The sequence below is a fragment of the Crinia signifera genome, chromosome 3 (genome assembly GCF_055691185.1).
Source record: "Crinia signifera chromosome 3, ASM5569118v1, whole genome shotgun sequence".
Taxonomy (NCBI): domain Eukaryota; kingdom Metazoa; phylum Chordata; class Amphibia; order Anura; family Myobatrachidae; genus Crinia; species Crinia signifera.
This window is the reverse complement of record NC_139219.1, coordinates 307,806,267-307,816,530: the sequence shown is the minus strand read 5'-3', so window position 1 is coordinate 307,816,530 and position 10,264 is coordinate 307,806,267. Positions and strand designations below refer to the sequence as shown.

Below are 10,264 nucleotides of genomic sequence, written 5' to 3'. Positions count from 1 at the left end.
GTTGAAAAATACATGCCAACCCTAGCTAGAGGGGGGCCCAGGGGCAATGACCCCTTGTGCCCCCATTATAATCCGGCCATGACCTATGGTATCTACACCCCTGTATATAACACATGTACCTGTGACAGGGAGAGTGACCCCTCTCAGCTCTGGGCCCCATAGCAGCTGCACTCCCTGCACCTATGGTAGCTACACCCTGTATATAACACATGTAACTGTGACAGGGAAGGTGGCCCCTCTCACCTCTGGGCCCCATAGCAGCTGCACTCCCTGCACCTATGGTAACTACACCTTTGATCATGCTAATAATGGACATCTTGTTTTCTCCATACTGGCAGCCCAAAAACATCATGCCGATCCTATCACAACACAAGCCTGTAGTCATGGTCTGGTATTTCATTTCATAAATAATAATTTAAAAGACAGCAACATATTTGAGTGTATTATTAAGCATGTGCCTGACATATAGCATATTAAATTAGCTATGATTGCGCGTAATTATCCACAACTTTGTCTAACCCTGCTCAACCTGCCAGGTCTAATTTGACGACCGATATAAAACCCATCGACTAGGAAGAAAGATGTCATTTTCACTCGCAATAATTAATAGTATAAGTTGATCTCTAAATGAGTGTTTGTGCTATTAAGCATTGCTTGAGTGCAATAAAGTGAGCCCAGGAGATGATATCAGGTTTTATAAAAATCGTCTGACTTTACATTTGCAAATGCCAGGTGTATAGCAATTTAGACACATGCAGAAATCATTTGTGAGGTTATTTTTATATCAATTGATAATAAAGGCAAGTAAAATGTTTTTAGACAAAAACTGAACATATTGCTGCATGAATTCTGTTTCCATTTATATTAACATATTCAGGTTTCTTTACTCTCGGCAGATTTGCAGACAGTTGGCTGGTTTGCATCAAAAGCATTTCTATAATAATTGCATAATGGCTTATATATAACACACATATTTGTGACTTCCAGCTCACTGTGATAGTATCTTTCACTGGACAAATCTATATACAGTATATAAAAAGCTAACTACTACTAAGTACCGCCACTGGACAGACCAAATTACTCCTTTGTGTGCTAAAATATGTCATAACAGAAAGTGAACGCAATTATTGCAGGGACTCTGATCTGTTTCAAACTAGCTGGATAGAGGGAGCTGGGCAGACAGAGATTGGAGGTAGGAGCAGATAGGGACTGTGGGTGGGGTGGAGAGTTTGTGGACTAAAAGCTGTTACAGCTCAAAGTGAAAGTAAAAACTGTCACAGCTCAAAGTGAAAGTACATTTCAGAAGCTGTAATTTTGATGGGCTTTTAACTAGTAGAAGGAATAAATGTTCTGCATTTCTCTAGAGCAATTGGTAAGTTAGACATCAGAGGTTATGACTGGAACAAAGTTATATTAAATAATAGAATTAAAAAAAAAATATTGAATCTACCACATTACACATATATCATATGCCAAACAGCTCATGCGTTGATATCTTTTGATCTGTAATTTCCTGGAAACCTGGAATTTAAAACAAAAATAAATGCAAGCAAAACGATTGCTGCAGTACAGCGATAATGTTTTACCGCACCTAGCGGCCAGGGGGTGTGGCCTATGCTCGCTGTGCTCCCCATTGCACTGTCGGCCACATACAGGATGCCGGACTATCCCCAAAAAGGGACGGTCCCACTAAAAATGGGACAGTTGGGAGATATGCAATGTGTCAGAATTAAATGCTGTCTGTCAGTAAAACCACACAACTCCCCTGTGCTGCAAGCAGAACAGCTGGAGACTGCTGTAGCTAAGCCTGGTGGTAAGTGACCATTCCTGTACTCCCATCAGTACCCTGAAGCCATCTCTCCTGGCACAGTACATTGCCACTGCACTGAAAACAGTGAACTCCACAGTGCCCAGCCCACCACAGACAGCCAGAATAGCTACAAGTACTGCTCACATATGTAGTGTCAAATGAATGTAATAATGTAAAAAAATGTAGTTATTCGTATTCAAGGAGGACAGGATAATAGTTATAGATATATATAAGTGTATAGGAGAACATGATAATACCTATAGAGGTATATAGGTTTATAGAATAACATGATAATAGCTATAGAGGTATATAAGGGTAGCTATAGAGGTATATAAGGGTATAGCAGAACATGATAATAGCTATAGAGGTATATAAGGGTATATAAGAACATGATAATAACTATATAGGTATATAAGGGTATAGGAGAACATGATAATAGCTATAGAGGTATATAAGGGTATAGGAGAACATGATAATAGCTATAGAGGTATATAAGGGTATAGGAGAACATGATAATAGCTATAGAGGTATATAAGGGTGTAGAGGAATATGATAATAGCTATAGATAGAGGTATATAAGGGTATAGAGGAGAACATGATAATAGCTATAGAGGTATATAAGGGTATAGGAGAACATGATAATAGCTATAGAGGTATATAAGGGTATATAAGAACATGATAATAGCTATAGAGGTATATAAGGGTATAGGAGAACATGATAATAGCTATAGAGGTATATAAGGGTATAGGAGAACATGATAATAGCTATAGAGGTATATAACTCTGTAAAGCGCTGCGCAATATGTATGCGCTATATAAGAAACTGTTAATAAATAATAAATAAATAAGGGTATAGAAGAGCATGATAATAGCTATAGATATATAAGTGTATAGGAGAACATGATAATAACTATGTGTGTGTGTGTGTGTGTGTGTGTGTGTGTGTGTGTGTGTGTGTGTGTGTGTGTGTGTGTGTGTGTGTGTCTGTGTGTCTGTGTGTGTGTGTATATGAGAACATGATAATAGCTATAGATATATAAGTGTATAGGAGAACATGATAATAGCTATAGAGGTATATAAGGGTATAGAGGAATATGATAATAGCTATAGATAGAGATATATAAGGGTATAGAGGAGAACATGAAAATAGCTATAGAGGTATATAAGGGTATAGGAACACATGATTAGAACTATAGAGATATATAAGTGTATAGGAGAACCTGCTAATAGCTATAGAGCTGGGGTTCTAAAACTCGGTCCTCAGGACCCCACACAGTTCACGTTTTCCAGGTCTCCTGGCAGGTGCACAGGTGCATTCATTACTCATTGACACGTTTTAAAAGATCCACAGGTGGAGCTAATTCTATCACCTGTGATTCTGTGAGGAGATCTGCAAAACATGAACTGTGTGGGGTCCTGAGGACCGAGTTTGAGAATCTGTGCTACAGAGGTATATAAGTGTATAGGAGAACATAATAGCTGTAGTGATATAGAAGGGAATAGAGGAACATGATAATAGCTATATAGATGTATATGTGTGTAGGAGAACATGATATTAGCTATAGATGTATATAAGTGTATAGGAGAACATTGTAATAAGTGTATAGGTATAGGAGAACATGATAATATCTATAGAGGTATATAGGTGTATACAAAATCATGGTAGGAGAACATGATAATAGCTATAGAGATATATAAGGATATAGTAGAACATTATATTAAATATATAAGTGTATAGGAGAACATAATACTAGCTATAAAGCTATATAAGGATATAGGAGAACTTGGAAATAATCAAATAAATTAATGTATAGGAGAAGATGGTAACATTCAGATATACAGTATAAGTAAGGAAAACATGGTAAAAGAAAATAACATACTTGTGTAAACTGTTCATAAGTACATGTTAATTGTTTATTTGCGTATATATATATATATATATATATATATATATATATATATATATATATACACTAAACATCGGCACTCACCTTTCCTAGTTTTGGGGTGCCCTATGGCTTGTGACCACATTGTTTAAACAGACATTGTAGGGGCTCTGCACACACTAAATTAACTGATAATAAATAGTGGAGATTTGATTCATGAATTGATATATATATATATATATATATATATATATATATATTAATAGAGAGAGCTATAAGTGTACAGGGAATGTGATCCAGGACATATATAAGTGTTTACAGGCAGCTGTATACATGCTCGCTGTCCCCTCTCTGCCTCTGCACCTGGTTTGCAGTGAAGAGGAAACTCGCTGCTTGAACTTATTTTACAATTAGAAATTATGAACTTTTTATAAGTTCTAGGCAGGAACTGAAATCCCCGGTACAGGTCCTAATACCAAATAGATGAGGTCAGAGAGGATAATGAGATTATATACCTCAATGCCTGCACTGTACCGTACATATACTGAAACTCCAATGCAACCCTGTTATTATGCGTTATGTCATGTCACCCTCTTATAGTATGTATGACACAGATGTGTCCTAAATCTGTGACCTGCGAGCCTCGGAAATATAATTCAATGAAGCAATTATACTGTAATGCAGGCAAGGTTCTAGGTAATGTGTATGAAGACCACAAAGGGACCAGCTAATAGCTATATACTGTATATGCAGGATATATATATATATATATATATCACATTTTATTTATTTAAAAGTATATATAAATTAACAATTAATAAATCCGTCGAAACCCTGTATCTGTGTTCTTCAATTTTTTTTATAGTTATTAAAAAATATATTATATTACTGTATAAATAATTGTTTGTACAACATTAAAATGAATTCTTAACATTTGTATATTGTCGTACAGGTATATCGCATTACAGTATTGGGAAGGCATGGCGACAAATAAAGTACTTGAAACATTATTTTAATTACAGAGGTGCAATTTTCCGAAAAGTTGCGTGTTTTTTTTTTTACCTTCAGCGTCACTTATACGCTATTTAGTCATTGCGTCCTATTTACTAAGTTCCAGCGATGTTTCGTTGTAAGCGATCATTTATTCGTTACGAACAGAAACAAAAAAACGCATAAAAAAGAACACACGCAAAAAAAGGGGCGCATTCCATGAACGTGGTTCAGATATACATAAAATACATCAAACTATGGTTAGGAAACACATATGTATTTACAAATATACTGTGGGTATAATTGGATTTCGTTCCGCTAAATACCGCACAATGAAGGTGGCAAAAAGTATTTGTCATAGAAGAGTTTTCTTTCTTTTTATAAAAGTAAAAAGTAAAATAATTAGTTATGAAGGTAAGAAAATATTACTGACCTTGTAGGCTTGGAGAGATGCTGGTGATATACTTTGCAGGAACGCAATAACTAATACACAGATATTGGTTTGCAGAAACACCAGATTGTATATTCTACAATTCATATCCCAGCGACCAGTAGGTGGCGCATTGTATTCATGATTCTAGCATTAAACCCCATTATACACCCATACAGATTCTTCAGTGTACACCAGACACCCCTGAAGTAATTACCAAATATTATTTTTTGTATTTGTCTCAATTAAACACACACACACACTGGGGATCATCTGTGTGGCTGCCTTTAGATTGAGAGTTTGGAAGGAAGTCATGTAATTTTCAATCCATGTTTTAATAAAATGAGTGTTGTGTAATTTGTGACATCCTCCTAACATTGCATTGTTTCACCAGGGGACATCAATTAGCGGCCATTGACCGATAGCCGGCGGATATGAAGTTAATGCAAATGTGCAATAAAATGTTTTTGAACTGCGGCTCACACCACAGCAGACTGGTCTGAGATACACATCCAACAGGAGTGTCAGACAGACAGATAGAACCAGTGACAGAGGTATTGTCTGTGCTGTCAGTCAGAGCGCAGTGTTACCTGCTCTCAGTGCTGTGACACCTGGATTTGTATTGTACACCCTCTGAATAAACAGCACTTCATACCCAACCTACTGTCTCTGGATTAAGAGAGCGCATACAGTAACAGTCTTTGTCTTGTTGCAGTCATACCCAACACATTACAGGAACACTATTTCTATCTATCTATCTATCTATCTATAGATATATACATATATATATATATATATATATATATATATATATATATATATATATATATATATATATATATATATATATATATATATATAAGGACAATGAGCACTCAGTGACTTTTTCCAATACTCTGACCATCATTTTAATGAGGACCAGGTAGACGTGTATACACACTTCTATCTGGTCCTCATTACCGGCTGGTCCTGGCCAGTTGAGACCTCTGTGTTTTGATTTCCTCATCTTGTCCTGTGACAGACAGTAGCAGGGGCTGTACCTGCCAAGCTGCCATCTGTGTCCCCACTCATAAACCTCCCCAGGTAGTCTGTATGGTCTGTGCTGCACCTCCCTATTCTCCCCAGGTACTGTCTGGGATCTGTGCTGCATCTCCATAGCCTCCCCAGGTAGTGTGTGTGATCTGTATTGCACCTCTCTATTCTCCCCAGGTACTGTGCTGAATCTCCATAGCCTCCCCACACAGTCACTGTGATACGTGCTGAACCTCTCCATAACCTCCTTGGATCTGTAATACATCTCCCCAAATAGTGTCTGTGATCTGTACTGCATATCCCTAACCTCCATAGGTGGTGGCTGTCACTGTGCTGCACATCCCCTAGCCTCTCATGTAGGCTGTAATCTGTGCTGCACATCCCTAGCCTCCCAGGTACTCTACTGACTACGATGCATTTCTCTGGCCTCCCAATGTAGTTGCTGGGATCTGTGCTGTAACTCTATATACTGCCCAAGTAGTGGCTATGATCTGTGCTGCACCTCTTTAGCCTTCCAAGAAAGTGGCTCTGATCTGTACTGTACCGCCCTAGACCCCCCAGACAAGGTGCACCGCTCATCTCACACATGTACTGTAGCTGCTGTGTGTTACATTGTGGCATTAATGACGTACAGTAACACAAATGTTCACAACAGCAGCCCCAGCCCTGAGAATGGGACCGAGATCCAGTTACAGATCAAGTTACCGGACTAAAGAGAGAATCAAATTGGTTCAAGTGGACTTAGTGGCCTGGGACTCTCCCCGGAGCTCAGGGGACCGCGGATCAGTCCAAACACTTCGCTCTTAATTATGTCCCGTGCGCATCAAACTAATATTTCAAAGTGAAGTACAGAAAGTGTATCAGTTGCAGATGTGAGGTGCGAAATCTAATGTGTCATGTAATATCTGTGGCTTCTCTCAGCGTCTGTGTACAGGGAGCATAAATCACATGCAGCTGGGAGTGCTCGGAGCCTGGGTATTGGGGTTCAATCATTAATATGTACCGTGCATGTATATAGGGGAATCCCCCACAGCCATCAGTGCACCCCCCTCAACATGTAGACACCCTGTTATAAGGACACTTTTATTTTATACATAGTATTCTAGTAATTACATTATAGTAATGATAAGAATAATTATTATTACTACTAATAATAATAATAATACATTTTATATATATATATATATATATATATATATATATATATATATATATATATTTATATATTACCATTAAAATCTGCTCTTTAATTCACATTGTAGATCTACATGTAAGGACCTTCAAACTTTAAAACTTTAATTCTCACAGCCCATAGAGATCATTTTAAAGCTTTATCACATTCAGAATATATATATATATATATATATATATATATATATATATATATATATATATTAGATATAGTAAATGTTCAAATACTCTAATGCACTATAATATACTGTACTTAATATAATACAATGTCCATCATTGCACCATGGGGCCAGTAATATTAAAATGTATCTGTAGCAGGTGGAGACGTGTATTATAGTGTACACTGTGGAATAACAAGGTCATGGCCGGCGCGTTGTATTATTTGTGCCCAAACTGTAATATAACTAATAATTGTGACGCTATAAAGTACTAGTGACGCATAATTCTACAGCAGCTCGCAATGTTTCAAAACCAACACATTCAGCTGACAAAACTTATATATATAGATAGAAATAAATAGATAGATATAAATAGATAGATAGATAGATAGATAGATAGATAGATAGATAGATAGATAGATAGATAGAAATAGATGGATAAATAGATAGATAGATAGATAGATAGATAGATAGATAGATAGATAGATAGATAGATAGATAGATGTAATTTGTCTCTTTGGGATGAAGTACAGTAGCACTGATTTATGCTGTATCAATTTTTTTTCAAATGTATATTTCATTAATTAAAAAAATGTATACAAAAATAATATGGGATCTCCTTATACAGATAGTTTTGCCTTTGTGCATACCGGTGACACAGAATGGGTGACAAGGAATAAATAAATAAATAATGATAATAATAATAATAATAATAATAATAATAAAATAAATATTGTACAAAATAAATCTTTTGTTGGTTTTTATTAAGTATATAGGACAGGTTCAAGTACCACAAAAGTTCCCTATCTCAGCGCAGGTGTTTATGATAAGTAATTGCACTTTCTGAGTGGTCTAAGTACTTTGCGATGCTGCACATGGCAGACTTCATTGCTCTCTAGCTGTTGTGGAACTACAACTCTCAGCACACCCAGTCAGGTGTGCTGAGACTTATAGGTTGAGAACATAAGTAATGGGACATGCAGGAGAGGAGACAGAAGGAACCAGCAGCAGCAGACAGCTTTAAGTCACAAACTCTCCCTTTCAGCAAGGGGGCTGGCGGAGCCTGGCTCCTGCGCATGCGCGCTGCTGACTGCTTAAAATAAGGAGAGGAGGCTGGAAGATAAAGTTCAGTAGAGTTTGGGGAAGTCTTGCTGGGAGTCACAGAGCAGCAGCAACAGCAGCAGCAGCAGCTCCTGGAGAATGAGTCTGTGGCTAACTGGGAAGCCTGGAACCTGAGTGCCACCAGCATCAGCCACAGCAGGCACAGAGCATGACAGCTGTATTTCCCTGCATTTGGCTACTACACCCTATCCAGGAGACTCCTTGTCCGCGGTCCACATCTATAGTACAGTCCCAAGCTTTGACACCGAGGGATCTGATACCTGACTTATAGGTAAAGTTACCATCACCCCCCAACCAGTCTCTGCCCTCTCTCTGCACAACTTTGAGAAACTTTGTGGCTTGCATATAATGTCTGTTGTGTCCCATATTGTATGTGTTATGTGCAGTAGTGTATATAGATCCCAACCTAGAAGGCTATTGCATTACCCAGGCATACACAACAAGTGTGATGTGATCTGACTCTGCAATATTAAGCTGCTTGTTTAGCTTGTCCTCTATGAGGTGTGTTACTGTGTGCTGCTAGCTTGTGTTGTGTTGTGTTTGGGCTTGTGGAGCATTATATAGGGGTTTATGTTACTGTGGATTTGGGCAGCAGCTTTATACTGGGCAAAAGTATAGCACAAAGTGTCTCTGACGTTCTGTATGTTCTCCACCTCCACACATACTTACTACTGCCCTATATACAAAGTGACTATAGTATAACCTGGGCGACACCAGGAGGTTGTACCCATTGCCCTGCTGTGATTAGGGAACGGTGGTGGTACTCTGGGGGCAGCGACATGTCCCCCAGCCCAAATGGCAACATCAAACTTGAGAAGCAGGTGCATGTGGATTTTTATTATTATTAATATAATATTATTATTATTATTATTAATAATAATAATAATAATAATAATAATAATAATAATGTATTATAATTAATAATAATGTATTATAATTATTATTATTAATAATAATAATAATAATAATAATAATAATAATAATAATAATAATAATAATAATGATAATAATAATAATAATAATGAATCGTGTCAATTTACTACAACCCATGTTAAAGATAAGATGATAAAGTTGTTTGTAATAGTACTGGGGGACCTATTGTTACTACCCTCCAGCATTTAAGGTGCACTCACATGAGAGGACTGTCATAGGGTTACTATGGGGAGGGAAGTGATTCCAGCATCCGGGGATCTTTATGCTGTGTCAGAATATAGGATGGTCTGTGCAGTCAGTGCGATGGCTCAGGGGTGAATAATAATCACTTGTGTATTACACACTGGGGGGCTGCTCTCGTGCAAAGGGCTTTGTTATCCCGGGTCCCAGGTACATAGATGGGGGAGACAGAAAATACATACACTGCAGAATTATATGTACCAATAGGTAGATGCAGTATGTCAGTGTCCTGGGACCAAGCATCATTTATCTTCATCTTCCTACAAAGTTTGCTAGACAAGCATCACATCCATTATATAGCCATGGCTGGTGCTTCATTACTGTGTCAAACAACAGACATATTATTAGTAAATATTAAAGTAATTTGTACGGTATGTGCATTATATATATATATATATATATATATATATATATATATATATATATATATATATATATATATATATATATATATATATATATATATATATAT

General features: G+C 37.1%; 1 protein-coding gene across 2 annotated transcripts in view; it reads left to right on the top strand.

The window, feature by feature from the left end:
• Positions 1 to 8,642: 8,642 nt before the first annotated feature.
• OSR1 (odd-skipped related transcription factor 1) overlaps positions 8,643 to 10,264 on the top strand; it is a 7,499-nt gene continuing 5,877 nt past the window's right edge. For both annotated transcript variants that reach the window (XM_083178587.1, XM_083178585.1), the window contains exon 1: positions 8,643 to 8,890. The gene's annotated coding sequence lies outside the window, so the exon portion shown is untranslated. The remainder of the gene's footprint in view (positions 8,891 to 10,264) is intronic.